The sequence below is a fragment of the Leucoraja erinacea genome, chromosome 8 (assembly GCF_028641065.1).
Source record: "Leucoraja erinacea ecotype New England chromosome 8, Leri_hhj_1, whole genome shotgun sequence".
Lineage (NCBI taxonomy): Eukaryota > Metazoa > Chordata > Chondrichthyes > Rajiformes > Rajidae > Leucoraja > Leucoraja erinaceus.
The window spans coordinates 49,117,800-49,130,257 of NC_073384.1; positions in this window are offsets into that span (position 1 = coordinate 49,117,800).

The following is a 12,458-nucleotide window of genomic DNA, read 5'->3' on the forward strand; positions in this document are numbered from 1 at the left end:
GCTTTCCTTCTCTCCATCCTTCCCCATCCCAGTTCTCCAACCAGTCTGACTGTCCTGATTAAATTTTATCTTTGTATGCTTCATTGTCACCTTCCCCCAGCTAACAATGATCTATTCTACATTTTCTTTGAACTTTGTCTCCTTTGCTATCTCATTTTCATACCTTCCATATCTGTGTCTCCCTCTCCCTGACTCTCAGTCTGAAGAAGGGTCACGACCTGAAAGGTCACTCATTCCTTCTACCCAGAGATGTTGCCTGGCCAGCTGAGTTACTCCAGCATTTTGTGACTATCTCCGGTGTAAACCAGCAACTGCAGTTCCTTCCTACGCAATTAAATTCTTACTTGCAGCCACATAACAGATATGTAAATGTAGTACAGTAAACATCATAATAAACAACAAAAATAAGTTAATTATATATAAAAATAAACAGTAGTAGTGCAAAAAACGAAGCCTTGCAAGTACAATACAATACAATACAATACAATGCAATACCTTCTCTACAATACAATACAATACAATACAACAATACAATACAACATCTCTGGGTAGAAGTCTATGTGGCTCTGGGTTTAGCTGGAGGTTGTGTTTAATAGCTTGATGATTGTTGGGAAGGAGCTGTTCTTGAACCTGGACATTACCGTTTTCAGATTACTGTACCTTCTTCCCAATGGCAGGAATGAAATTAGAGCATGGCCAGGTAGTATGGGTTCCTGATGATGCTGGATATTTTTTTGATCTTGTAGAATCCCTTCGATTGTGGGAGAGGTCAGTAACTGTGATGGACTGGGCAGTGCTCATCACTTTTTGCAATCTTCTTCATTCCTGGGTCTTTGAATTGCCGAACCAGGCTGTGATGCCACATGCTCTCTACTGTACATCTGTGCACATAAGAACTCTGCAGATCAGGCAGCAAATATGGGGACAAAACGACAGGCAGACCATTATTCAGGCTCTAGAAACAAGGAACAGCAGATGCTGGGGTTTTTTAAAAAGTCACAATCCTGGAGTAACTCCGCAGGTCAGGCAGCATCCCTGAAGAACATAGATAGGTGATGTTTTGGATCGGGACCATTCATCAGACTGTCAATTTTTTGTCAAGGTAACAGCATCTGCAGTCTCTTGTCTTCATGAAGAAAATATTTTCTTTAAGTACCGAGAATACGCATGCTTGAAAAGGATGGTGAAAGCAAATTTAATAGTAATTTTGAAGTTAATTGGATTTTTAAAAACGATAAAGGAACCATTTGCTCGGTTTTAAAGAATGAAGAAGATTTTTAAAATGGTCTTCTTCCATGCAAAAGGATTGCAAAACAAGACTTTTTTTCTGTTCAGAAATACATTTTATTTGAACAATGTAAGAAATCATGTCAGGTATGGTATTGCAGCATATAGAAGTGCATTAAAGCTCCATTTCACAGTTCCTCACATAATAAGCAAAAAATAAAGTGCTTGAGAAACTCAGCGGGTAAGGCACAATCTGTGGAGGGAAAAGGAGAGACGATGTTTTGGGTCAGAACGCTCTTTCAGATGGAGAAGTATACGTGTGTATCATGCTGTAAAAGAAGAAGGACAAAGAATAAATGTGAAATGAGCACTGATGCCCAAATATGTTTGTAGACAGCACCAAAACCCAATCATTGTCAAAAAATCAATGCCAAAAAACCATTGGTTCTTCAAACTTGTGGACACAGTGCACTGCTTGCAATATTTTACAAGGAGCAGTATCCGATAATCTTAGGCAAATATTTAGCTTTAAAGTTCTCCACTTTGTATTTATGCACTGTGAAAGCAATCCAACACTCACAAAAGCATGGCTTGCAACTCCTTTGTAAAAAAATGTTAAGAAGTTTAATATTGCCTATCACTGTATAATCAAGACAGTAAAACGTTGGCTCAAGGTAAAAGCTGCCCCAGTAACACCTCTTGTCATTATGAGTAATGATAAATCAAATATTGGCTTTTGGCATATGCTGAGATACCGTAATTTTGTTACAAATTGCAAAATTCCTCTGGAAGAAAAAAGCAGATATTGACTCTGGTGCAGTGTAATGCTATGAACAAGTAGTGCAAGGACATGCACAGCTTTTATACATCTCAATCACTCTAGAATATTAAAAGTCCTTGATTAAAATATCTTACTAGCTTTATCACAGCATGGAATGGGAACAGCTCCATCCAAGACATTGTGAAGAAATGTGGACACAACCCAGACCATCTCACAAACCAACCTCCCTTCCATTAACTCCATCTACATTTTACACTGCCTCGGAATGGCCACCGGCATAATGAAGAATGATTCTCATCCCGGTCATCACTACATTTCCCTTCTCCCATCAGCCAAGTGGTACAGAAGTGTGAAAACGTATACCTCCCGATTCAGGAACAGTTTGGTGTCATGCTTGCAACAGCCAGTGTGGGCTAAAAGGCATGTTCTGTTCTGTATAGTACTACGAAGGAAGGAACTGCAGATGCTGGATTACACCAAAGATAGACACAAAATGCCAGAGTAACTCCGTGGGACAGGCAGCATCTCTGGAGAGTAGGAATGGGTAACGTTTAGGGTCAAGACCCTTCTTCAGACTGAGGGTTTAGAATCTCAGTCTGAAGGAGGGCCTCGACCTGTATAGTTCTATGTTCTATGCTCTATCACATTACACAGCATCATAGGTTTCTGAATTCAATCAATTTCATCCTGAAAATGCAGTCCTGATAAAGTCTCCTACTTTCCTGTCCATTTTCCCATCCATCTTCACTTAAATCCCTTCAGTTGTGACTGGTCTATCCACTGCACTTTTATTTTGCTTCATTTTGCTTCATCTCTTTCTTCTGTGGTTTATTTGCTGATGGAAGGAATTTGTTTATCAAAAAGTCTGCTTGCTTCAGATATTACCAAACAATGTGAAAGAGACCAATTATTATTTATTCAATTGTGGTTTGTTAAAATGTATTTAATAGATAAAATGACATTTGACGAGTTTTTCTGGTCCACCCTGCTAATTAGTCTAAATTGTATTTTAATCATTCTTTGCTAAGATAGTTGAGCAATTAAGTTAATAACTTATTTACTGCTATTGAAATGGGACTATTGCTCGGAGTAAGCATTTGGTTGCATTGTCTGGAAATGCAAGTAATTCTTTGATGTCTATTATTTTGTTACTGTAAATCAGACTTTAATAGGAATTTTTGGTTGCATGGGATTTTCTTTTCAGTGTGTGGTATGGTTCAGCTAAATTATAGCACAGCTGGTAGAGCTACTGGCTCACAGCGACAGAGACCATGGTTCAATCCTGACCTTGGATGCTGTCTGTGTGAAATTTGCATGTTTTTCCTGTGGCCACGTTGATTTATTCTGGGAGCTCCAGTTTCCTCCCACACCCCAAAAGAGGTGCAGGGTTGTAGAATAACTGGCCTCTGCAATATTGTCCCAAGTTTGTAGGGACTGGATGAGAAAGTAAGATAACGTAAAATTACTGTGAATAGGTGATCGATGGTCGGCGTGGACTAAGTGAGCCGAAAGGCCTGTCCTAGACTGGCTCTATCTCTGAGCTAAGCTGAACTAACTAAAACTTGATTAGTAAGGGTGTTAGGAGTTATAGGGAAAAGGCAGGAGAATGGGGTATCAGGGAAAGGTAGATCAGCCATGATTGAATGGCAGAGTAGACAATGGGCCAAATGGCCCAATTCTGCACCTATAACCTATGAATTTGTGAAACAAAAATAAAGTAAACTAAACTAAACTAAACTAAACTAAACTAAACTAAACTAAAGTAAACTAAACTGCTTTGAAACATCTGTCAGAGAAATTCTGCATAATACGGATTGTGACATTTTCATGTAACTAGAATCTCAGTCAATTCCAAGAAAACTCTTACTTCTGGCCCAGATTTTGTGCGCTGCTATCATACAACCTATGTCTGTCATGGTTTGAACATGATCTGTGGACAGCAACCAGCAATCCCCGCACATTAACACTATCCTACACACACTAGGGACAATTTACACTTAAGGGGCTGTCTCACAGCGGCGACCTAATCCACGAGTTCAGAAGAGTTTGCCCTCGACTAATACTCGCAGCATGGTCGACACAAGGTCCTAGGAGGTCTTTCGAACGCTCCTTCATGCTCGAGAGTAATCCCCGCGTACTCGAGGTCTCAGCTAGGTTGCGGCGTATTTTTCAACATGCTGGAAAATGCCCGCGAGTAAAAAAATGTCGCCATGGAAAAAATAGATATTTTCTTTACTCGTAGGTTTAGTCGAGGTAGGTCGTAGTAGGTCGGCATGTTATTCGTAGGTAATCGGGGGGTAGTCGAAGGTAGTCGAAAGTAGTCAAAGGTAGTCGTAGATAGTCTTCAACATAGTCGAAGGGAGGTCGAAGGAGATCGAAGGAGGTCGTCTTCACTCTCCACTTTTCGGTGTCCAATTTTCCCGAAGCGAGTCGAAGCTAGTCTTTAACATAGTCGAGGAAGGTCTTCCACATAAGTCAAAGGAGGTCTTCAACATGACACTTTTTCAAACTCTCCTAAACTCTTCTAAACTCGCCAATTAGGTTGCCGCAGTGGGACAGCCCCTTTACACCAAGCCAATTAACCTACGAACCTATACATCTTTGGAGTGTGGGAGGAAACTCACGATCTCGGTGAAAACCCACACGGTCACGGGGAGAACGTAAAAACTCCATACAGACAGCACCCATAGTTGGGATCGAACCCGGGACTCTGGCGCTGTGTGCACTGTATGGCAGCAACTCCGGTGTTGCATCACCGTGCCACCCCAGTTGTTGCTCAATCCATTGAGTCCCTCCAACTGCTTGATTTTTGCTAGAACAAAATATTGGAACTCGTGTGCCTGGGAGCTTTCAACAGCAGACAAATAGTCTATTTGTTTATTTGGCAACAAGTTTCTGGTTGAACCTTGAAGATGTTTTGCAGTAAATTCTGGTACATTATGTGCTCGCAGTGACCATTAATTCTTGCTTCATCTTTGTGAGTCAGTTCTGATTCAAAATTTGTTTGGACTATTGGTGTTGCAGAGATTGCTATCACTATCATTTCTCAGTTTACCTTTGTATTCCGCTAGACAGTTATTTCTTTAAAATAGCAATGCACAGTGTGATTATCACAATTTATGTGTTACTCAGCTGCAAAATAAACCTGTCAAAAAGCCTTCATTTCCAACCGATTAAGTCTGTCTGACTCAGGTTGGTTTGGGTGTGGCGGTTTGAAGCCTCATAAATCACAAGGCAGTTTGTAACTTTATCTGTGGCTCAACCCTCAGGCTGCCTGAAAGATCTCCTTTCTAAGAGCTGGGTGTGGAAATAGGTAGATTGCTCAATCCTTAGAGGCTGGAAGGGAAGTGATTTTTACAAACCTCTGCTGAGAGATTTTCATTTGTAACTAAATTGATTTAACATTTTTCACTGTAGAGAAGAATTGAGAAAAATAAAACCCTATCATGAGACAAGACAAACATATGTATTCTAAACTTTTCCTATCCATGTACCTGTCCAAGTATCTTTTAAATGTTGTGATATTGCCTGCCCCAACTATATCCTCTGGCAGTTCGTTTCATATCATCTTTCACCCCTCACCTTAAACCCATGTTATACTCTGGTTCTTAATAAATTAATTTGGTATTCCGACTGTGCATGCCCAGGTCATAGGTCACTCGCGATACACATTCTCGGCGGGTGTGTTGCTGCGTGGGTGCAGACCTGCGTTTCGTCCGTGGTCAGGATCGGGCCCGGGTCTCCTGCAGGCACTGTTGAGTTGCTGCTGGGCCGTCCCCATCCCCTCCTGGGTGTCCCGTCCCTGCCCGGGGGTGACCGGGGATGTCCGGGGTGGCCCTGGGCTGGCGGGGCGCCAGCCCATTGTGGTGGCACTGCGGGCTTGCAGCCGGAGTGGAGGGGAGACGTTGGCTTTGGCTTGGCTCTGCCTGTCCAGCCGGGTTGACCGGCGGCACTGGACTGGTGGGGCGCAGGCCCGTTGCGGTGGTGGCCCGTGTTTGCAGCCAGCGGGTAGAAGAAGCACTAGCTCCACTGCTCTGGGCCAGTGTCCCGTCAGTCCAGGGCAGTCGGTTAACCTGGTGGGGCAGGCAGAGTTGAGCTGGAGTTAGCGCTTCATCTCCGCACTTGTTGTGGGCCGGGCCACCGCCCCGTCGATCCAGGGCTGTCGTCGATCCAGGGCTGTCAGTTGGTCGATCCAGGGCTGTCAGTTGGCCCGGCGGGTCGGGTGGCGTTGGCGCTTCTTCTCCGCGCTGGTTGTGGGCCTGGGCCGCCGCTGCGCCGGGCCGGGCCAGAGTCCCATCGTTCCGGTGTCAACCCGGGCGTCTCCGGACGCCCATGGAACGGGATGGGGCACTCGGGCGCGTGGGGGGGACAGGGACGGGCCTGTGGTGGTTCTGCGGCGCCAGAGGCCCGGGTTCGATCATGGGTGCGGATGGGGCGCGGGTCTGTGTGCATGTGGCGGCAAGGTTGCCGGGGGTGTTCATCACGAGTGACCTTTGACAGATCCCAGGATTCCTTGCATTTGTCGGAATCTCACTTATTCTCCTACTCTGAATAAAAGACTCCGTGCATTACCCTATATATTCCCCTTATGATATTATACACGTCTTCTGTCCCATCAGGCAGGAGGTACAGAAGTGTGAAAATGCACACCTCAAGATTCAGGAGCAGTTTCTTCCCAGCTGTTATCAAGCAACTGAACCATCTTACAAACCACTAAAGAGCAGCCCTGTGCTATTATCTACCTCATTGGAAACCTTCAGAACATCTTTGTTCAGACTTTACTGGATCTTGCACTAAATGTTATTCACATTACCATGTTCTGTACACTGTGGATGGCTTGATTGTAATCATGTATTGTATTTCCACTGACTGGCTAACACGCAACAAAACCATTTCACTGTACCTCAATATACATCACAATAAACTAAAGTCAAATGAGCCCTTTTGCACTCATCGTATATTTATCGTATTTATCATTACTGAATGTGTACTGTTTAATCTGTGAGTTTGATGCAAATTGAACATTTTATTGCACCCGGGTGTGTGTGACAATAACTGGTGCTTTATTTAATGCTGCTTCATTTGTCTCATGTGCAACTGCACAGTGAGATTATTTTTGCATACTTACTGCACACATGCAGGTGCCATGTTCTGGCGCCAGTTCCAAAGTCCAAGTCAAATCTGTCCGTGTGCTCGGCCTTCTGTAGCAGTACTTGATCCAGGTAAACCCCCAAGCTCCTGCAGGGCCTTCCTCCGTCGTCTTCGACCAGATCGTTCCACGAACCAATGTCCCTCTCCTCGCCCGGCCATCTTTGTGTCCCGGGTGTGCCTCCTGCAGCCGACCTTGAAGGCATTATTCCGGTTCATCCTCCTACTGGCCCTTGCTCCTCACGTCCAGCTTCTCCAGCTGCTTCCACCCAGGTCCGTCAAGCCTTCTGGGTTTTCCGGGCGGGTTCCCGGTAACACGTCCGCCGAACCATCTGAATCGGAATCTGTTCTGGATAACAAGGAAACAATCTAGTATATAAAATCATATTGATTAATCATCTTTTGCCGTCTTTTCCCACCGATTTTGGTATATTTTCAACTTTCTATCTTCCAAATTTAATTTCACGGAGAACAGCATTCCACCATTTTCCAATTTCTATTTCCAATTCCTTTGTCTCCACCATCTAATCGTCATCTTGGAAGTCCTGTCTTTATACACCTCCATCCTCAATCAGGTAGGTCTTAACAGCTGATTGACTCATGTTCCAGATACCAGCACCTGCAGTCTCTTGTGTCTCGGCTGCCACTTTTACTGTTCAACTAATGCGTTTTATTACAATTCTGTAACGCATATTTGAAAGGCTTCTTTCCATTTATATAGATACAGCATGGAAAAAAAACGTTTTTCTTTAGTTTGCATGCATAAAGTAAGCTGCAATTTTTCCTAATGTATCTTTCTGGGGAAAGCAAGAAAAATAATACTGTTGTGTAGTGAATTCTTTCTGTACGTGGAAAATGTTTGGATGGGATGCTTGTGTGGGAGGCATTTTAGACTGGAACAATTCATTCTTGTGGATCTCAAGTCTCAGTATCACTTCCAACCAGATGGAAAGATTAAATGCAGCTTTTTATTTGAATTGTTTCAGCCAGATTATGCAATTAAATCATTGGCACCCAGAGCAATATTGGTCAATTGCACTGGACTTTCCAGCATGGCTCTTTTTACTGCAACAATAACTATCACCATTCAAAGCCAACATTTACAAGTGGAACCAAAGAAGATCACAGTGCATTCCATTCAACCCTTTATAAATGCATCAGCTCTTTGCTAAAATAATTAAAATCTAATCACTTTGCCCCTTTCTGTTCTAAACATTTAATCGATTTCCAGTGAGGAAATAGATTTTAGGAACTAGGGTACTCTAAGGTCCGTGAGGCGGAGGTTGGGAAGGAAGGGGGGTGGCGGAATTTTTTATGTGTGGTCATACCCATGTAAGAGTACAAGAATGCATAACCTGTTTATTGGATATTTATAATATAGTTTGTGTAATATAATATATTGTGTATTACATGTTATAGCCGCTTTCTTGCATCTCTCTCTCTCTCTCTCTCTCTCTCTCTCTCTCTCTCTCTCTCTCAATGTGTGTTGGCTGCAGCCATCATCTGCTTCGGTGAGGGAAGCAGGTCGGTGATTGGTCAAAAGGCCCCTAGGAGACTGTGTCTGATTGGCTGCCCAGTGACCACCACATTATGTGATTTGACACAATGCCTTTGGAGACAGCGACTGATTGGACGGGAGGAGTTGATTGGATGGGAATTTTATGGAAAGTTGGTCGGTGATTGGATGCAACCCCCTTAGAGACAGCGGTTAACTGGCTCCCCCCACCGCAGGATAAAGCTGCGAATTCGTTCGCTCGCCCTTGGATGGAAAGTGGAAACTGCAAAAAAGTAGGAAACTGCCATCCACTTTGTACCCCCCCCCCCCCCCCCCCCCCATTTCCATCACTGTCGATTTCTTCTTAAATTATATAAATATCTTTATCTCTATGTTCAGGCCTTTGTGTAAACCAATGTCACCCAATGTCTCTCCTTGTACCAATAGCAGCAATGTTTAATTAAGAATTTTTTATTACTGAGATTCCATTCCCATAATATTTCACTTTTCCCATAGTCAAAATGCTTCATAATTAAAAACAAAACCTCTTTGCATGTTCGCATAAGCAGTAATTGTTCCAGTACTTCCTGCGTGTTTCCCACTTCTGACATTATGTTGGTGCTTTGGAAAATGGAGCACTCTAAACCCACAGTTCTCATGCCAAATCTGTATCCAGAGAGCTTGAAGCATTGTTGCTGCATTTACATTTTTTTTTCCTTTACCAGCATATTACCTGCTGTTTTTAAAATTCACATTTTTTCAAGAAGCAGGGAATATAAAACATGCCATTATTACAGCAGTGCAATTTAGCATCTTTGATCACTTGGCATTGTGCAGGTCACAACATAGTGTAATACAATATTCAATGCTGGTACAGAGGGGGTTTTGTTCCAAGGCTTCTTACATATCTGAAGGTATAGTATCATAGTTGCGATAAGGAGGTAACTAGCATATTACATTGTAATACGAGGCAGCAAAAACAAAAGCCTTCCAACTGTATATTTATTACCTGCATAGAACAGACTTAGCTTTCTTGTTGAGTAATTTTAGCTTAAGTGCCACATATATGATTTCTTGAAAGTACTGACATGCAGGTATGAGATTCTTCAATGTCTTTAGACTTTACACATTAGAGATACAGCGGGAAAACAGGCCCTTCAGCCGACTGTGTCTGCGCCGACCTGCAAACAACCCGCACACTAGCACTATCCTATATACTGGGGACAATGTACAATTTACAAAAGCTAATTAACTTACAAATCTGTACATCTTTGGAGTGTGGGAGGAAACCAGGGTGCCTGGAGAAAACCCATGCGGTCACCAGGTTCGATCCTGACTATGAGTGCTGCCTGTACAGAGTTTGTACCTTCTCCCTGTGACCAACGTGGGTTTTCTCCAAGTGTTCCGGTCCTCACACACCCCAAAGATGTGCAGGTTTGTGGGTTAATTGGCTTCAGTAAAAATTGTGACTTGTCCATAGTGTGTAAGATAGTGCTAGTGTACGAGGTGATCGCTGGTCGGCGTGGACATGGGGGGGAGTGTGGGGGCAGAGGGGCCTGTTTCCATGCTGTATCTAGTGACCAAACTAAACTAAACCAAGGATCAAACTAGTTCTGGCCTGATGAAATAATCAGGTGATATCCAACATTGCACCCATGATTGCCAGTTTAGTTTTATTAAGAATCAATGTGTGAGAAGAGGAAGATAAAAATGTTTTAAAAAAATGATTTGGTTACTTCCATAATGTTATGAGTGGTCAGTATTAGCAATACTAATGAAATAGGCACAGCAAAACCATTGCAAAAGGTGAAGCAATTCGGTGGCAATTATGCAGCCCTATACAGATGCCCGCCACTTATGTAAGGGTTACGTCCCATGAATCCTTGCATATGTTGGATGTTACATACGTCAGAAATGGAGGTGCTACTGCGCATGCATACATTTACTATTCATGTGGGAGCTCTGATGCAGAGAGCACATGGCAGCTCCAATGCAGTGACCACATGGGAGCTCTGACCAAGAGATCGTGTGGGAGCTCCTACTCAGAGATCAAGTGTGAGCTCCAATGTGGAGACCTCATGGGCGTCAGTGACCTTGAAGAATGTTTACGTAAGTGCGAGTTATTGTAAGTCGCCTCTCACATACGTTGGGGAATGCCAATAAACTATAGCTGAGACAATAGCTCAATGTTTCACGTATGTAAGATTCCGAACTGCGGTAAATAGTTTTATGATAAATCCTCTGAATTCACTGAGACAATGCGTGGACCAATGTCTCCTGGTTCAACATCCACAGCACAGAGGTTCCAATCACATTCAGTTGACTCCATTTTACAGTATCATCCATCACGTGTCCGGCATGTTCCAGAGGTTCCAGAAAGCTCTGTCACATGAAGATATGACTAGATGGATGGAGGAAATGATGTGCTTCAATTCTTGAAAAATGGGCAATATCCCCAGACCCTTTGGAATTCCTGGCCCAAAATAGAGAAGGAACATACAGAATAGTATGGAGTCCATGCATGGAACAGCAGAGAGAGCATGTTGCCTCACCAGCTACCCATCACTTGCCCCAATAAGCATCTCCTGCACCATTTCTGGAAGGTTCCATGTTTCTAATATGGGTGACGCCAATCATGACAAGATGAAGTGAAAGCAGGTCCTCTTTGATCCTTGGCTGAAGAGGTCAATGGGGTCGAGAGGGAAAGATAGATCAGCCACAATTGAATAGCGGAGTAGACGTGATGGGCCGAATGGCCTAGTTCTGCTTCTAGAACATAAGAAGAAGAACACAGCCAATAAAATACATTGCAGTGGCGCAGCTGGTAGGGCGTCAGAGACCCTGGTTCGATGCTCTCTGTGTGGAGTTGGCACTTTCACCAGGTGCTCCAGTTTCCTCCCACATCCCAAAGACGTGTGTATTTGTAGGTTAAGATAGACACAGTGCTGAAGTAACTCAACGGGTCATGCAGCATCACTGGAGAAAAAGGACAGGTGACGTTTCAGGTTGGAAACCTTCTTCAATTCTTCGTTCCGCCCAAAATGTCACCCATTCTTTTTCTCCAGAGATGCTGTCAGACCCGCGGGGTAACTCCAGCACATTGAGTCTATCTTTGGTATAAATTAGCATCCTTCCTATGCCGTTGTAGGTTCAGCGGCCTCTGTTAAATTGCCCCCAGCATGTAAGGAGTGGATGGGAAAATGGTAGAAAATAGAATCAGTATGAACAGGTGATCAATGGTCGGCGTGGACTCGATTGGCCTAAAGGCGTGTTTCCATGCCGTATCTCTAAACTAAACTAAAGTAATATTTTAGTCATAATTAATTTAGTCATTTTGCTCGTAACTAAATTCCAGAAACAATAAGAAAAATGTCCAGGGCCGGCAATGATACTGCATTGCCAAAACATGAGCAGACGAATGGGAGTGGTATATTGGGGTCTGCAAGGTTCAAATGAACAGGCACACAGGCATCAAAGTTAATATCCTTCCTGATAGACTGCAGCAAAGGCTGGAAGCGATGCTTGAAGATTGCTCAAGCTGCTTCCTGACATGATGGAACTGAATTTTGTGTTGCGGCAACAAATGTTCGTTTCTTTGCAATACAGCATTAGTGTTGAAATCGTGAAATAATGAATCACTTAAAATGTTTATAGAAGCCCATTCCTTTCCAGAATCTACCACAATTTCGCCAAGTAGTTGAAAAGATTTTAATCACTGAACTCCTATACGTGGATCTACTTTTGTTAAAAAGTTTTCAATACATCGCAAATCCTGGTATATTGGAATTAACCTGCAGGCATATGAAT